The sequence below is a fragment of the Puntigrus tetrazona genome, chromosome 22 (genome assembly GCF_018831695.1).
Source record: "Puntigrus tetrazona isolate hp1 chromosome 22, ASM1883169v1, whole genome shotgun sequence".
NCBI classification, from domain to species: domain Eukaryota; kingdom Metazoa; phylum Chordata; class Actinopteri; order Cypriniformes; family Cyprinidae; genus Puntigrus; species Puntigrus tetrazona.
The window spans coordinates 1456614-1472801 of NC_056720.1; the positions used below are offsets into that span (position 1 = coordinate 1456614).

The 16188-nt window shown below is 38.0% G+C and overlaps 1 protein-coding gene, 1 long non-coding RNA gene and 1 pseudogene across 2 annotated transcripts in view; 1 reads left to right on the top strand and 2 right to left on the bottom strand.

Moving 5' to 3' along the window:
* The window catches only part of LOC122328025, a 22713-nt pseudogene extending 7096 nt beyond the window's left edge, over positions 1-15617 (bottom strand).
* Positions 1-16188, top strand: part of LOC122327901 — a 359865-nt gene that overhangs the window by 295271 nt on the left and 48406 nt on the right.
* Positions 2225-4272, bottom strand: LOC122328049. Its single transcript, XR_006247764.1, has 3 exons — positions 4027-4272; positions 2361-2451; positions 2225-2237 (listed from the first exon to the last, which is right to left on the bottom strand). It is a non-coding gene; the product is annotated as an uncharacterized LOC122328049 (long non-coding RNA).

The following is a 16188-nucleotide window of genomic DNA, read 5'->3' on the forward strand; positions in this document are numbered from 1 at the left end:
ATAATAATAATAATAATAATAATAATAATAATAATAATAATAAATCAAATAAAGCAACAAATTTGTAGCTGTCACATGTGGCAACAGGATAACATGACAGACTACGGTATACAGGAGAAGATATACAGGTGCATCTCAATAAATTAGAAAATTGTGGAAATGTTCATATATTTCAGTAAAAAGTAGTTTAAGTCTTTGGTTCTTTTAATTGTAATGATTTTGGCTCACATTTAACAAAAATCGACCATATCAACAAATTAGAATACTTCATAAAAAACATTTTTAGTGCATTGTTGGAAAGTATGTTCATTTATTGCACATATAGTCAATACTTAGTAGGGGCACCTTTTGCTTTAATGGAAGCCCAGGTTTCTTTAACAGTGGCCTTTAGCTCGTCTGGATTGTTTTGTTCTCTTGTTTCTCATTTTCCTCAACGGTACCACATAGATTCTATAGGGTTCAGGTCTGGTAAGTTTGCTGGCCACTCAAGCACACCATGGTCATTTAACCAACTTTCGATGATGATGTCTCTGATGTTGTCTGTGGTTTAGGAGTGGCTTGACAAGAGGAATACGATGACTGTTGTCAAAGTCCTTGGCAGACTCAGTCCATTCTTTGTGAAGTTCACTAAAAATTCTGTAAGGCTGTGGTTCTCTCGGTTGGTTGTGTATCTTTTTCTTTCACACTTTTCCTTCCACTCAACTCTTTGTAAACATGCTTGGATACAGCACTCTGTAAACAGCCAGCTTCTTTGACAATGAATGTTTGTGGCTTACCCTCCTTGTGAAGGATGTCAATGATTATCTTCTGGACAACTATCGGATCAGCAATCTTCCCCATGATTCTGTAGCCTAGTGAACCAAACTGAGAGACCATTTTGAAGGCTCAGAAAAACTTTGTTAAATGTGAGCCAAAATCACAACAGTTAAATGAACCAAAGACTTAAACTACTTCAGTCTGTGTGCAATGAAATTATTTAATAAACAAATGTCACAATCTGAGTTGAATTACTGAAATGAACTTTCCACAACATTCTAATTTATTGAGAAGCACCTGTAGATTTTTTTTTATAAATGAATCCATGCGAGTTTGCAGACAAAACATAACCATAACCATCTTTCCACTGACAAATTGGGGAGGATGGGGGTTAGGAGGCAGCCATGGGAAAGGTAAGGGACAAGCAGAGGAATAGTTCATTATAGATGGAGGGAGGAGACTGGAGCAGGAGGAGCCAAATGGAAATCCAGAGGCCAGCCAGAAAAGTGGCCCACATGGAGCTGAAGGCGTAGCTGGAGCAACCGAGGATGAAGGTGAAGCCGGAGGGAGGGAGAAGCCTGAGAGAGCTAGAGGCATGGAGTGACAAGGCGAAACTGGAAGAGTGGTGTACCGAGGTGGCAGATGGTTGACAACTGATCAAGGTGGAGCCAGAGGGATGAGGAGCTGTGTGGAGCTGGTTGGGATGAGGGTCCACCATGGAGACGAGCCAGCTAGAAACCAAGGCAGAGCTTAAGGGTCGAAGGGCCCATGTGGAGTCTGTGACTCATGCGCTGGAATCGGAGACAGGGGATCCTCATGCCTAGGCAGCACCAAAGACTAGAAGCCACAAGGTGGATCAATGTGCCCAGGTGGTGCTGACTGAGGGTGAGCTGAGGGCCTCTGAGGCACCAGTGGAGATGAGGCTGAGGAACTGGCTGCTTTTAGAGGCAGAAGAGGGAAGCTGGGTGGGAGCTCAGGAGATGCAGGAGAGCTGGACAGAACTAGCAGAGACTCAGGAGATTCATAATACTTATCCAAATCATACTATCAGGTCCGTTACAAAAATGTCCTCAGTGTAGCTCCCAGAAACCAGGTGTAGCTCAACCTCAGTTGCAGGAGTCTGAGTGGGAGTTCCCTCCAAGCCTTCGATCTCCACCTAAACTTCCTTGATAACGGACAATGATGCCAGCTCACAGATTTGACTATAATATGGAGGTCACAATGGACTAAAATGGTGAACATGTATTTACTGGATATTATTAAAGCACTTCAGAAACAAAAAAATCAAAAAGAAATAAGATCAAACCAGTTTACAAAATCAACAGTTTGCTGACTTACTTTGTCTAAGTAGAGAGTGAGAGATCCTCTATTCTTTTCATATTTCTGAATGTATCTCTCCTTCCTTGAAGACAACTGAGTGCAAGAACATAAAAAAACATGACATGATGAAAATGCTTAATGTCTGCTNTCCTTGAAGACAACTGAGTGCAAGAACATAAAAAAACATGACATGATGAAAATGCTTAATGTCCTGTCTGCAGATGAGTATTAGATTCATCTTGTTTTAAATACAGATGTGAGGCATCAGTTTGTCATCAAAATACCTCTTTAAGATCTTTTTCATCAACATCAAATCCAGTCAGTAAGCCAATGTCCAGAACAGTCATGGTGGCATCAGTTTTATCATTTCTGTAGCTGTGAAGATGATGATTATTAACTCTTTTTGTAGTTTGTTCCATTTCCTCTGCATTTACAGCTGTTTTCATACTAGAGCTTTTGCTCTGAATCTGTAGCAAGTCTTTATCTAGTTACAGCTTGTTTTAATATGGTGCAGTGTAACTTATGCAAAGGAATTGTTGAATTTAATCATCTCTAATTTCTACCACAATTTCTTTGATATAAACTAGTAGTATTCTTTTTGTTATAACTTTGTTTTGTTTGCGTGTCTGTAAGTATCTCAGGATTTTTAATTGACGACTCTCTCTTTTAGCCATCATGTCCAGCAGCTGGTGAGAAGATGTGTGTCCATCTGTAGTTTTGGCATGTTTTTATTTATAATTCTATTATTTATTTATAATTGCTGTCAAACAATTAATCTTGATTAATCTCATCATGTTTACACAATATATGTGCGTATAATGTGAATATTTATTATTTGTATATAAATACAAATACACAAGCATGTTTATATTTAAGAGAAATAAGCTATGTTTATATACATTACATATATTGAATATATAATATACAATATGATAATATAAATGTACTAAATGTAAATGTATAAATGTATAAACTATATGTGTGTGTCTATATATGCCTAGAATATCAAAACCCACTGCGTGCAGTGGATCTTTTTCCTCTTTAGCACCCAAACACTGGAACAATCTTCCTAACCCTGTTCGGGAGGCAGACACACTTTAAATCTCTTTAAATCAGACGCTGATTAAATAACCATCTGTTTAATCTGGTTTACACATAACACACTAATGAGTTTCTATTCTTCAAGTCCATTAAAGGATTGTTAGGCTGCATTAATTAGATCAGCTGGAACTAGGAACACCCCATAACACACTATGTACACAATTACATAGTAAAAAAGAATGGAATCTACGCAATTATTATTCTGTTTCTGTTTCTTATTCTGTTTCTCAGTTCGTATCCAGATCAGATGGCTCAAAGATGACCAGAACTTCTTCAGAGACCAAAATACCTATTTGAGCCCAGTGGACAGATCACCAGAACCAGACACATGCACTACAAGTCCTTTGCACAATCTGACATTTAAAATTTATCTGGAAATTAAGTTGACTCTGGTTTGCTTAGTTGAGGATGCACCTCATGTGTTCCTAGGTCAACATGAACTATAAACTGGTTCTTCAAATCTGATGGGCTAATCACAATCTTGTTGATCCAGGAACATGTCAAACTCAGCAAAATCAGGCTCTGCAGTTGGGGACATGTAATTTTTAGCGATTATAGACCTCTCTGCATTTCATAAAAAAAGTGTTTAATCTCGTCATTATACATCACTATCACTTATTCTTATACGTTACTTCAGCTGTTTGATACAATCAGTATTTCTAAAAGCACTATATAAATAAAAGTGATTGATACATAATAAATATGCACATCACACATACATTAGAGTTTACAGCTAATAAAAGTTAAAAATCCAGTATCTCAAATGTTAGAATATTCCCTAAGATCAAATAATTTGAAAAACATAACATTTCAGCTTCTTCAGAAAAAGTTAAGTCATGAAATAAGTACTTAGGGCTAAATATCCCATAGGCTTCATATGGGCTTCAGGTCAGGCAAGTTAATTGACCAGTCCAAAGGAATATCATGGTCAGTAAAACACTTGGAAGTAGTCTTGCCTTTGTGGACAGGTGCTTAAGTTCTGCTGGAAAAGGAAATCAGCATCTGCACAAAGTTTATTTAGCAGATGGAAGCATCAAGTGCTCTGAAATCACCTGGTAGAAGGCTGTATTAAATTTAGATTTGATAAAACATAATAGACAAACACCAGTAGATGTCACAGCGGCCCAAACCATCACCAACATCAGAAGCCTCTCACTGGACTTCTGCACCTCTCCGGTCTTCCTCCGGACTCCAGACCTTAATTTCCAAATGAATTCAGCAGTCTTCCTCATTATTGTGACTTCGGAGAACAAGAGATACTGGGAATCTATACTGTATGGATGGTCATTTAACTAAGTGCAAATGTAAAAATTCTAATATTTTGAGAAACTGGATTTTTGACTTTCATGAGCTTAAGATGATACAAATATTTTACTTTACATGTAATGAATCTAGAATATATAGTTATAAATCAAAAAATAAATAAAAGTGTGAAAACAGCTTAAATGGTAAATAACAAATAAGACATTTTATCTAATAATAAATGTATTAGGATGTTTGTTTACATACTAGAAATCCAAAGTAAACTTGTATGTTTCAATGGCTCCTTGTCTTGCTAAAAAATAAAACACGTTATTAATTAAAATGAAAACAATGAAGTATTGTGGAGGTTTTCTTTTAGCACAGGAAGGGCATGAACTCAATCTTACCTTCGTGGTCTTTCTCCATTTTAACAGTCATGTTGAAGAATGTACAGTCAGACTTCTTCTCAACAGGTCTGGTGTAGTACATGGTGTGAACCTGAAAACAGCAGCATGTCTCAAACCACAAGTTCAAAGGCTTTATTCTTGCTGTTGACTGTATAAACGCTCACCGAGACAGTGACTATTCCAGATCCTCGAGCAGTTACACTGAAGTCCTCGCCTATCTCCAGCTGTTTAGTCAATCGGTAATAGAGATCATATTTTATTGATCAAACAAGCCTCTGAAAGCCAAACTTCTCAGATACATTCTAGGGACATTAGAGACTTATTACATTTTGTAAAAGGGACCATAATATGTCTCCTTTAATTGACTTCTGCCACAAAAACACACAACTGACATGAGCAGCAAGCCATTTGACTCTAGTATGAGTAACTTCTTACCGTGTGTGACCTCATAAGATGCATATTATATCTATCAAAATGCCATCTAACAGGTCTGACACTTCCTGATGTGGACAGCTCCACATCCAGATTGAGGTTCTGTTGGTCCTTTATCTGCGCGTGATACTCTGCCACCGCCTGGAACACCATAATGGTTGCCTAAAAAAGACAGAAAAGCATTCAAATCCTGTCCCTCAGCATCAGTCCTACAGGCCTCATGTGTAAAACTCTCAGCAGATTTCATATGCTCACACTAAAGCTAGATGTACGCCTAAATCTGTGCCAATATATTTACAAGCGAGGCCCCTGGAGTTCATCACAGTCGGTAGTGTACCTGTGTGTTGCCAGATCCATAGTCAGCCTGTTGTCTCTTCATCCAGTGCACTGCCTCTCCTGCTTTATCAAAGTCGTTTGCCTTCACGAGCGCCAGCACAGCATACGCCGTTGCCTCTAGTGAGGGATGAAGATGTCCAGGGACAGTCCAGGACCGGCCGGCTGTATCAAACACAACACTGCATTAGAAACACATTTGTCATTCCTCCACAAACGAATAATTCTTCCATTATTCACAATTGGATCTGAGTGACTACTGTTGTACATTGTGCAAAACACAAATGCTGATGAATTTACCGACCTCCTTCTTGGGTGGAGTGTCTCATCAGGATATCTTTATTTAGTTTGTCAGCATTGGCCATGGCATAGGATGCAATCGCAACAGCGTGAGGATTGGTCAGTTTTGGAAGTCGAAATTCCAAGAAATAAACAGCCTTCCTGATACCTTCATCCAGAGCCTATAAAAGTGTGCATAAAATTAAATTCTTGTATCAGCATCTTTCAACATTCACCAACATTTGCATTTCATCATTTTACTGGCGCTTTTATCCAAAGCGACTTACAATTGGGGAATAAACATACATACATGATTCAACATAAAGAGGACGTGCTCTTAATACCAAAATATATGAAGATTTTCAAACAGAGATGGCAACAAAGACTCAAAACTTATGGACTTCAAATCAAGGCAACATGATCAAGGGAGGTGGCCATGAGATTAATTTGTGGGAAGGTCATTGAGAACATGATAATATGTCATGGCCACAAGATTATTTTGTTGAGGTAAGAATGTGAATATCTGATCTCTGTGACATGTTGCATGAAAAGAGGTTAAAGCATAAATCTGCATGTGGTGAAATAAATTTGCTTACAGAAACTGATCCATCACAGAACTTCCTACACTCTTGCATGGCAATGGCAACAAAGGCTGTCAGAGAGACAACGGCATCTGTTCTTTGTACATCACCCTGGAATAAAGCAGAAATAAACTGGTGAATTGCATGTTTATATATGGATATTTTTACATTAAATCAGATGCCATTGTGTTAAGCATGCAATTTTTCCAAATAAGAAATGTTCCTGAATCAATATTACTCTCCAAAAATATAGAACCCAAACCCTACCCCTAAACCTAACTGTACCCATAAACGAAAAAAACGTTTCTAAAAAATCTACAACATGAGTAGATCTAAAGGTAATGCTGCATTTTACACTTTCTACATTTGAATTTATTAATCTTGACAGAGTTGGTGTACATCTTGAATTTGAAGGGCCTTTTTTATGGTGTTCATTTTTGCCTTAAGATCCTGTTAGATGTCAACTGTGCGATATCAACATTAAATTAATATTTACTCTCTTCTTTAGCAAACAATTGTCTGGCAAACAGCTGGGTGTCAGTTACATTTTCCATCACAAAAACAAATTGGTCAGCCAACTTAAACTTAACTGTCCAGTTGAAATCTCCCTGTGACTCAAGTACAAACTCTCCTGTGATGAAAAAGCTGAATTTACAGCACACTTGTATATCTTATTTTGATCTACTATATCCACATGAACCGACTCGAGTGAAGTAGTTTTCATTTTATGCTCAGGGCAAAAGTCATTACTTTTTTGTTGTCTAAAAAGTGAACTGTTCAGTACAACAAAGTGCAGTATGCCGGTCTTGATGTGACTTTGGCTTCTGTGGGTAACAGAAATGTTGAAAACAGACGGGACCAATTTGCTCTAGTACCATGAACCATAACAAAATAAATCACTGGTTTGGTTTCATTGCATTTTTCTTTTGTGGACACAGATGGACACATCCAGCAACATTCAACTTACCATCATCTGTTGTTGAATTACAGCCGAATCCTCTTTAAAAGAGCCGTCTGCGTGTTGTTTGTTGAGAAGCAGCCACTTGAGAGCACTACACATAACATTATCCTCTACTATAACAAGATCACCAGCCATGGTGAAGACTTTGGCCACATATGCTGTCAACCTTTAACAGACAATCAAACACAATATAATTATTATGATGTAATCTAACAAGAGAAACATGAAAACAAGTTTATCTATAAGTAATGACCAGGTGCTGCTTGGTCTGTTTATCCATGCAGCGTAGGATCCATCTTGTTTACGGTAAACCAGCTGCCTCTGATAACCTCAAAGCAAAAAAGGATAAAGAAAGAACATTTATTTATTATCTACATATTTCCTCTTCCCTTTTAGTCTAACGTTTTCAGCAGAGCATCTTTAGGAGAACTTTAGTATTAGTGCAAATCATTTTCAGATTCTTTTTTAATTTATTTATTGATTGATCGATTAATAATGGTGCTTTATACAGTACAGATTGTTTCAAAGCAGCTTTACTGAAATGGGGGATGCAATGACGCAAACCGAGATCAATTCAATGATAGTGTCATTTTAGTGTTGATTAAACCCATTAATTAAAAAACAAGTGCAATTCAGCTGTAAAGCAGCCCTAAAGGTCAGCTCAGTTGAGTTCTCATCCAATAGTATCAAATAATGTTGCTGAATGATTTTTCTCTCCGTATACCTGTGTTAATGTGGTCGAGCGCTTCACTACGCCGCTCCAAGCCAACAGTATCCCACTGATTGGTGATGTCCAGATAATAAGTGGCAATGAGAGGCAGAGTCATGAAGATCATGTTCTCCTCTCCATTACCACTAGGCAGAAGAATAAACCGGCCCATGAAGCTCCCGCTGATGGCCTGCTCCACTGTCTGATTAGCGTCTTTAGCTGGAGAAATGAAAGAGGGAACATAGGAGGATTCAGTTTCTTTATATTTGTATGTAACACTTATGTATGTAACAGGTCTTGTATCTGGAAATAGACTGAAAGAGACTGTTAGTCCAGATCATCTATCCATCTTGGCTTCATGTACATCTGATCTGTAATGTAGTTAGGGGCTTACTACAACAAACTACGTATACGTTCCTGTACCAACTGCAAAACAAAGATATGTTTTCTACGTGTCTCACTATCTGCGTACGCTCTTTGCTTGCAGAGGTATTTTCCAAAATTTTTGAATAATGTCATTATTTTAGTTTTCTCGTTCCTTCATTAAGTTCGATTAAACCACAGATGGCAAATGAACTATTCTGACTGAATAGTTCTTTCATAATTTTGTGGACCTTGACTGTTTTTTTCAATTGGAAATTACTTGATTTCAGTGTTCATTACTCTTAAATTGTGTTCTTAAGACAAAAAGCTTATATAGGTTTGGAATGAAAAAGGGGGGTAATAACAACATGTACATTTTGGGGTGGACTACTCCTTTAAGTACTGTATAAGAGTCCTTTGACATTACTCTAGATGTACACTTTATCTCTCTGAAAACATGCATGCAAAGAAATAATCACTACACATTCATGAAAGTGTCATTAACCTTACCAGTAACTAAGATCTTGGTGTTAGCAGGTGTGTCTGGAAGGCGATCAGCTGGTATGACAGCTTTAAAAACTAAAGGATTTTCTCCTGATCCGTTTGAGAGAAGAAATAGAGGAGAACAGCATGATGGAGGAAAAGTCGTGAGTCAGGTTTTAATCACATTTTGTATGGTTTCAGTGGGTATTGAGCAAGATATGGTGATCTCTGGGTAGGCTAAAAGTGATAATACCTACAAGTGTAATGTCTCTAGTGTTGTATAACTAAAGTATAACACACTGATATTATTGTGTGCTTCACAGTCAATCTCACCAGCCTCAATGGCTTTGAGCTCCATGTTTTGTCTGCGTGAAGAAACCAGCACACCCTCTGGCTGAAAGTAAGAAAGACAGAGAGAAAATACATATGATGCTCTAGTTTAACTATTGAAAATATAACGAACATCTATAGATCAAAACAAATGAACCTAATACTAAAAGTGACAGTCCCATCAGACATACCACCACCTTCAGCAGCTTTCTCACTCCATCTTCAAAGTCATATACTGAAGCTTTCACCCCAATCATGTGATTTCCCAGTTTCATGGGAATAATCACATATGGCACGGATATACTGGAGTCTTTGTCAACATATGCTAGTGTTCTGTATTTGCCTCTCTTAGTGGCAAAGCTGCAAACATCTTCTGTTTTCCATGAACTCCACACGCACCTGAAGAAAACAGAAGTATGAAACTCACATCTAGAGGAAACTTCAATCTATTAAAACACATGTGATCATCGAGAGTATTTCTGTTGTAACACAGGACAGTATGCCTTTATTTTATTGAAGTCCTGGGCCGATATTCATGAAAAATCTTAGGGCTAAGAGTTGCTCCTAGTGACAACATTGTAAGAAAATTCTTAGAAATGTGTGTGTTTCCTGTTAAAATTAAACAAAAGATCTTAGTAAAGAAAAAGTAATTCAGAAAGCATCTTAACCTTTAAAAGAGTTTTTTTTTATTAGGGGTATGGACCAGGACTTTTAGAAACAATTAAGAGTTTCTTTAGCAGTAATGAAAATGGATAAAACATGAAGAGAGAGAAGAAAAGTTCATGGCAGTGAGTTAGTAAGACACTACACATTAGATCATGTTTGTGACTGATCTTATTAGACACATATCAGACACAGCACAGAATTCCAAATGCATTTTTACTATCAAATCAGATCTACCTTCAGCTTCCTTCGGGTGTAGTTGTAAATAATGGCTTTGATTTCCAGTTGTTCTCCACGTACAGCTGAATGAGGCATCTTGAGGTCAATGAAAAAGCTCTTAGAAACTATCAACTCTTTGGGTTCTGCCACACAGATGCCTTTGAGAAAAAACACAGCGTTACGGATCTACCAGGCTCTTCGAACAGCCAACCACCATCCAGCACCACTGTCAGCCAACAAAAATGCTCCCTGTCACCTGAGTACTAACCAGGCACACCTGAATCCCATCATCAGATTATTAAGACTCTGCATACAAGCACATGCCACAGTTCCCTCAGTGTCTGGTCTTGTTTATACACAAAGTAGACCTTGTTGACGCGCTACTGAGTTAAGCTGTTTGCTACTTGCCTTGAAAACTTACCTCTTGTGTTATCCTCCAGATCATGTGTGTTTGCTGTTTGTGCTCCAGATTCTCCATGTCCAGTTCCAAGCTCCAAATGTCCTGTTATGAGAAATATTCAAGTTTCATCTTTCTCCAAACAACTGATGTCTCAGCATCAGTACTCACCTCCTGTCCATTTCTCGTCATCAACTATTCTCATCTGTGTCAATAAAACCCTACCTCTGTGTCCAGGTCAATTGCGTAACAGAAGGCTAGATTGGCACTGCTGACACAGTACAAGTATGGTTGATCCATTCCAGGAATTTGTGGATTCATTTCGCAGAGTGCTCCAGCATCCACAAGTCTCCACCAGCAAGCCGCCAGCACCAAGCACTTCTTCGCCGTCATCATTCAACAGTCCCATGGCGGTACCCCTTCACTACTTGCATAATGTTTATTGACTCTGACTTCTCTGCTACAATCACTGACCTCCTCGACTCCAGTGTCAAACTACCACTCAAAACAGCCTTTGTGATCCTTACCGGCCATTATGAGGATCTCATTATGCACTATGGATTACTCAACGTTCCCTCCGTATTCCAAGATTTTATGCAAAAGGTCCTCCGGGAGTTTCTCCATAAGTTAGTTCTCGTCTACATCAATGTCATACTGATATACTCCCAGAGTGAAGCAGAACATTGCCAGCACGTTGTGGAGGTCCTAAGGAAGCTACAGGAATATCTTCCTCAAAGCCAAGAAATGTACCTTTCATCAGACCTCAATACCATTCCTCGTGTATATCATTAACCACCAAGGTGTGCAGATGGACCCACATCAGTCAAAGAACTTCAAGGAGTTCTTGGATTTGTCCACTTCTACCGGCGTTTTATCCAGAATTACAGTTCCATTGCCAGTCCCCACAATCCTTCTCAAGAGGAAGCCCAAGTCTCTGTGCTATTCCCTGGAAGCCACTGGAGCCTTTAATACCATCAAGAGTGCCTTCACCAGCAGTACTCTTCTTGTACATCCCAAACCTGAATTATGCTTTATAGGGGAGATCGATGCATCAACCACTGGAGTTGTTGCAGCAGCAGGGGAGCCCTCCATGCCTCCATCTATGTGCCAGCTTAAAGCTGATGCATTGTCCTGTTTGTAGGAGTGTGCCATGGCCAAGAATCCCTGTCATCTTCCAGCTGGCAAACTCTCTCCATTATCCGTGCCCAACAGCCCTTGGTTGAGCCTTTTCTCATGGCCACCAGAACTCCTGGAACCAGTTATTGGGCTGGCCCAAGTGCATTCAGAATTCCCTGTAACAGCCATTTACTAGACTAACTCCTTTCCAGTGTGTACTTGGTTTCCAGCCCCCGTTATTCCTGAATTACCAGTTGCTGGCCATTCGTTTCGGGAGAGCTAGGGTCCAAAAGATCCAAGCTGATCGCTGCAGAGGTACCGTCTGCAAGGCCAAGGAAATTGTGGAGTCTCGATGCTGTGGCAGTAGACTAGTGTATATGGTGCATTGGAAAGTGTACGGTCCCAAAGAATGGTCTTGGGTTCTCTGGGTTAACATCCTTGATTCTATTTACCTTGAAAACTTGTATTATCCTCCAGATCCTGTGTGTGCTTCAGATCCTCCATGTCCAGATCCAAGCTGCAACTATTCTGTTATAAGAAAAAGTTTCATCATTCTCCAGACAAACATACTCACCTCCTGTCCATTCCTTGTCATCAACTATTCTTATCTGTCTCAATAAAACCTTTTAATTATTTCACCTACCTCTGTGTGAAGGTCCGTTTCGTAACACACAGACACACAGACACACAGAAGGATTTAAAGCAGCAGACCCTTGATGCTAAGGTCATAGGACCCCATAATTTCTGTGAATGGTAATATGTTTTTGTGAATTGTGTGAAAGGTAGTATGTTTCTTAATTAATTGAGGTTAAAAGTTTTCGTGATTTAAATTAAGTATACTTCCTTTTAGATTAGTATAATTTAATTAAACTATTAAAAAGGAGCTCAGAAAAAATAGGGTCCTAATGTCGTTTAAAGCATTTGCAGCTTCACTTTACCAAGTGTTGGTGACAGACTGACAGCCAGGATCTCCCAGGTAGTAACAGAGTCTTTCAAGAAGAATGTCTTTGTGATTGATCCGCTGGAATATGAGGAAGTGACAGACAATAAGTTTCAGCTCACAAGCAAAGACTGACATGATTCAGTTTAATGCAAAACTGTTGTCAAAAAAAAAAAAACTCTTACTTACTAGTTTCCAAAATCAAACTCCTCCCAAAGAAAACTCTCAGGAAACTGTGTACGTGGCATAATGTCTTCGGAGTCTATATAATAATATTCATCATCTTCATCATCTGTATATAGTTGTACCAAAAACAAATGATTAATCTCTCTGGGATCTGAAAACACATCTGTGACACTGGAGCACAAAACCAGTCTAAAGTCTCTAATAATTTTAATCTATGTTAAATATAGCTATAAACATCTTACAGGAATCAGATTGCGGTTTTATAAGCAGAATTGATACTTCAAATATGTCCCAGCCAATGCTACTTTATTNAATATTTATTCATGATAAAACAATTACTTTACAACTGTATTGGAGTCTTACACACATGCTATAGTTAATCATTAATTTAAATGGTGACAGATATTATGGGAGTGGCTTTATGGAGCAGGAGATGAAGATAACAAGATCTAGACATTTAAGAAACTTTAATTAATGTTGCCGCCTAATTTGTTTCAAATCAAAAATTAAAGCATACAAAAATAATAGAAATTGTGAATATAAATAATTGGGAATCATGAGACTAGAATCAGGCTGCATCTTACTCTCAACAATCAATCTTTTAATAACTTTTGCTGGCTGAGACACTTGCTAATTTTTGTTGATATAAATTGCTTCTATTGCCTACCTCATTTGTACGTCGCTTTGGATAAAAGCGTCTGCTAAATGACTAAATGTAAATGTAATTTGCTGAAAGAGTTACGTCTGAAAATGATTCAGTAGGCTCTATAACCTGTTTTAACTGTCAAGAAAAAAACAGCACAGATGAACTCAGAAAACATGTTTAATATTTAATTTTTATTTTTTACCGTATGATCGCCGTCTTCTCTTTGAAAGGACGGGGCAATCTGGCGCTAGAGGAAAATTCAGTAGAATTAAATTAGCATATAACTCTCTAATGTGTACGTAAAGCAGTAATTTACAAAATATTAACAAGGCACAAAAAGGTTAATTAGTTAACCTATTCATAGTGTTCGGCCTGGAGGATAAAACATTTATAGAACAGCAGCAAAAGCCGATTTCTAAGCTGAAACTATCTATAGATGCATTCACTGGCAAATACTAAACTATTAAATGTTCAGTGAATTCAACATTGAATGTCTCAAATGTCTAACTCTGATGTAGGCCACTATGTCTACTGCATGGTGCTCATTAAAAGTGACCTTTCACTGAATAAAATATATTTAAACTGGAAATGAGGATGCACACATACTTGTTCTGATGCTGGTTCCTCCTGCAGTGCTGGACTCAAACATCAGACCTGCATCAGAGAAAACGCCCATACTGTCCCTTCCTCCTCCCGCCGTACAGCCGGTGTCTTGCTTCTCTATCACATCCCAGATCTAAAGGAAAAAGATAAACTTATCTCAAGCATTCTGTGACGGTTTAGATGCTGATGAACTTCGTTCACCTTTGACTGAGTGAGTCTGTTTTTGTTGAGGACGTGAGAAGCCTTGTCAACCATCACCAGACAAACTTTGGTTTCGGGATCTGCAGTTATCTGCAGCTCAACCTCGTCTCCTGTAAAATAGATATTCCTCTCGTCCTGCACCTTAAGTTTGAGCTGGGAACAAGAATCACTGAGTCAGACCGAGCTGATTGGCACATCGTCTATTTCTTGTGATGGTTCACCCACTGTTCCAATGCACGTGTTCGTCACATCGACCCAGACTGAATCAGACACCACCTCAGACGAGCCCACATGATAATAAGCCACAAAGCGGAAGGATGGCACCATGTCTTTGGTTACTGGCAGTAATAGAGTCGCTAGAGGTTGTCCTCTGTGCTTAAACCTGTTTGCCTGAAGGATCTGACCTTTACTTAAGATCTGAAAAAGAATCAGATGAAAAAATAGATTTATTTGTAAGATTTACTCAAATCAATAACATGTCCCTCACCATGAAAGTGTAATCCCTGACTCCTGGGTTTTGTTGAGTGTGCAGAAAGACTTTCACTAAATCTCCGATCCGAAGCTCAGCAGCATCAATGTCGATGTTCAGGTAGTTGTTGGAGCCGTCTTTAGTCTTGTAGGCCTGAGCCGTCATCTTCTTCACTGCCTGCTGATTGTCCGCTAGTTGTGGATCTCTTGTTTTTGCCTGGAAAGAACAAATGCGTTGCTTCTGANGTGAACTGAACAAAAATACTTACTTAGTTAACTTACTTAGATACTTAATTATTTATTCACAACATATCCATAGTTCTCCCAACTTTTCAGATTGAGTCAACTGAACAAACATTTTCACCAGTTCCCAGCATGCACTGCAGCTTAAAAACATTTTATGTGAATTATTATTAAGACTATTTATTGCTTTAGGTTTTATTGGCCTAATGTATACTGCTGTCACTGTCAGCTAGCTATCATGTGCATCAGAGTTATATTTAAAGTTTTACATGTGCTGAGATACTCCACATCTCAATGCAACATGTTAAATACACTTGTCTATTAGCATAAATGTTTGCTTTTAATTTTAGAACGTGCATTACATAGAAAATATTGTAGCTAGTCGAGTTAACTTCTGTTCGTGATAGGTTGCCTTAGTTTTTTGAGTTAGATCAACTTTTTGCGGTTTGTTAACTGATCTATTTTACACTTGATCACCAGAGAAACATCAGTGCAGTTGAAATGGTCTTACAGTGATCTCCAGTGTTGAAGATCCTATCAGAGTGTTCACGGCAAACTTCGCAATGCCGTTGACCTGCGTGTGAACTCTGCTCCCTCCAGGACTGAACTCCACTTCCACTTTTTCAGCAGGTGTCTGGTTAGGATTTGTTACATAGACCTTTCATGCAAAACAAGACCAAACAAAACATTAAAACATATACTGCACTTTCCAAAACATTTTAAGACGTGTGTGTGTGTATTTTAAAATGGATACATTTTAATGGATAAAATTGTAGAATGGATAAAATGAATGCAGATATTTCTTTATGATTTCAATTCTTGTTTAGGATAGTTAAAGCAACAGTTTTTTAATAATGAAGCATAATGTAAAAGTATGCAATTTGGGGTAAAAATGCTCTGTTGTTGGGACTAAAATGCACAGTAATTAATATAATAATTAATAGATAGCTGAATTTTCCATTTGTTGATATTACATGGTTAGATTCAGATGGTAAAGGTCATATTATATTGAACCTCCATATTAGAAATAGTCACCATGTTTAAAATGAAGCCATCATATTTAAAAACATGATATTAATCATATCATATCATATAATAAAATATAGTTTGTTGTTACTATTCTAAATGAATATTAAATTATTATTTAATAAACTTTCAGAATCTTTTTTTTCTGTATTAATATATTTTAATGACAGTATATTTATTGAA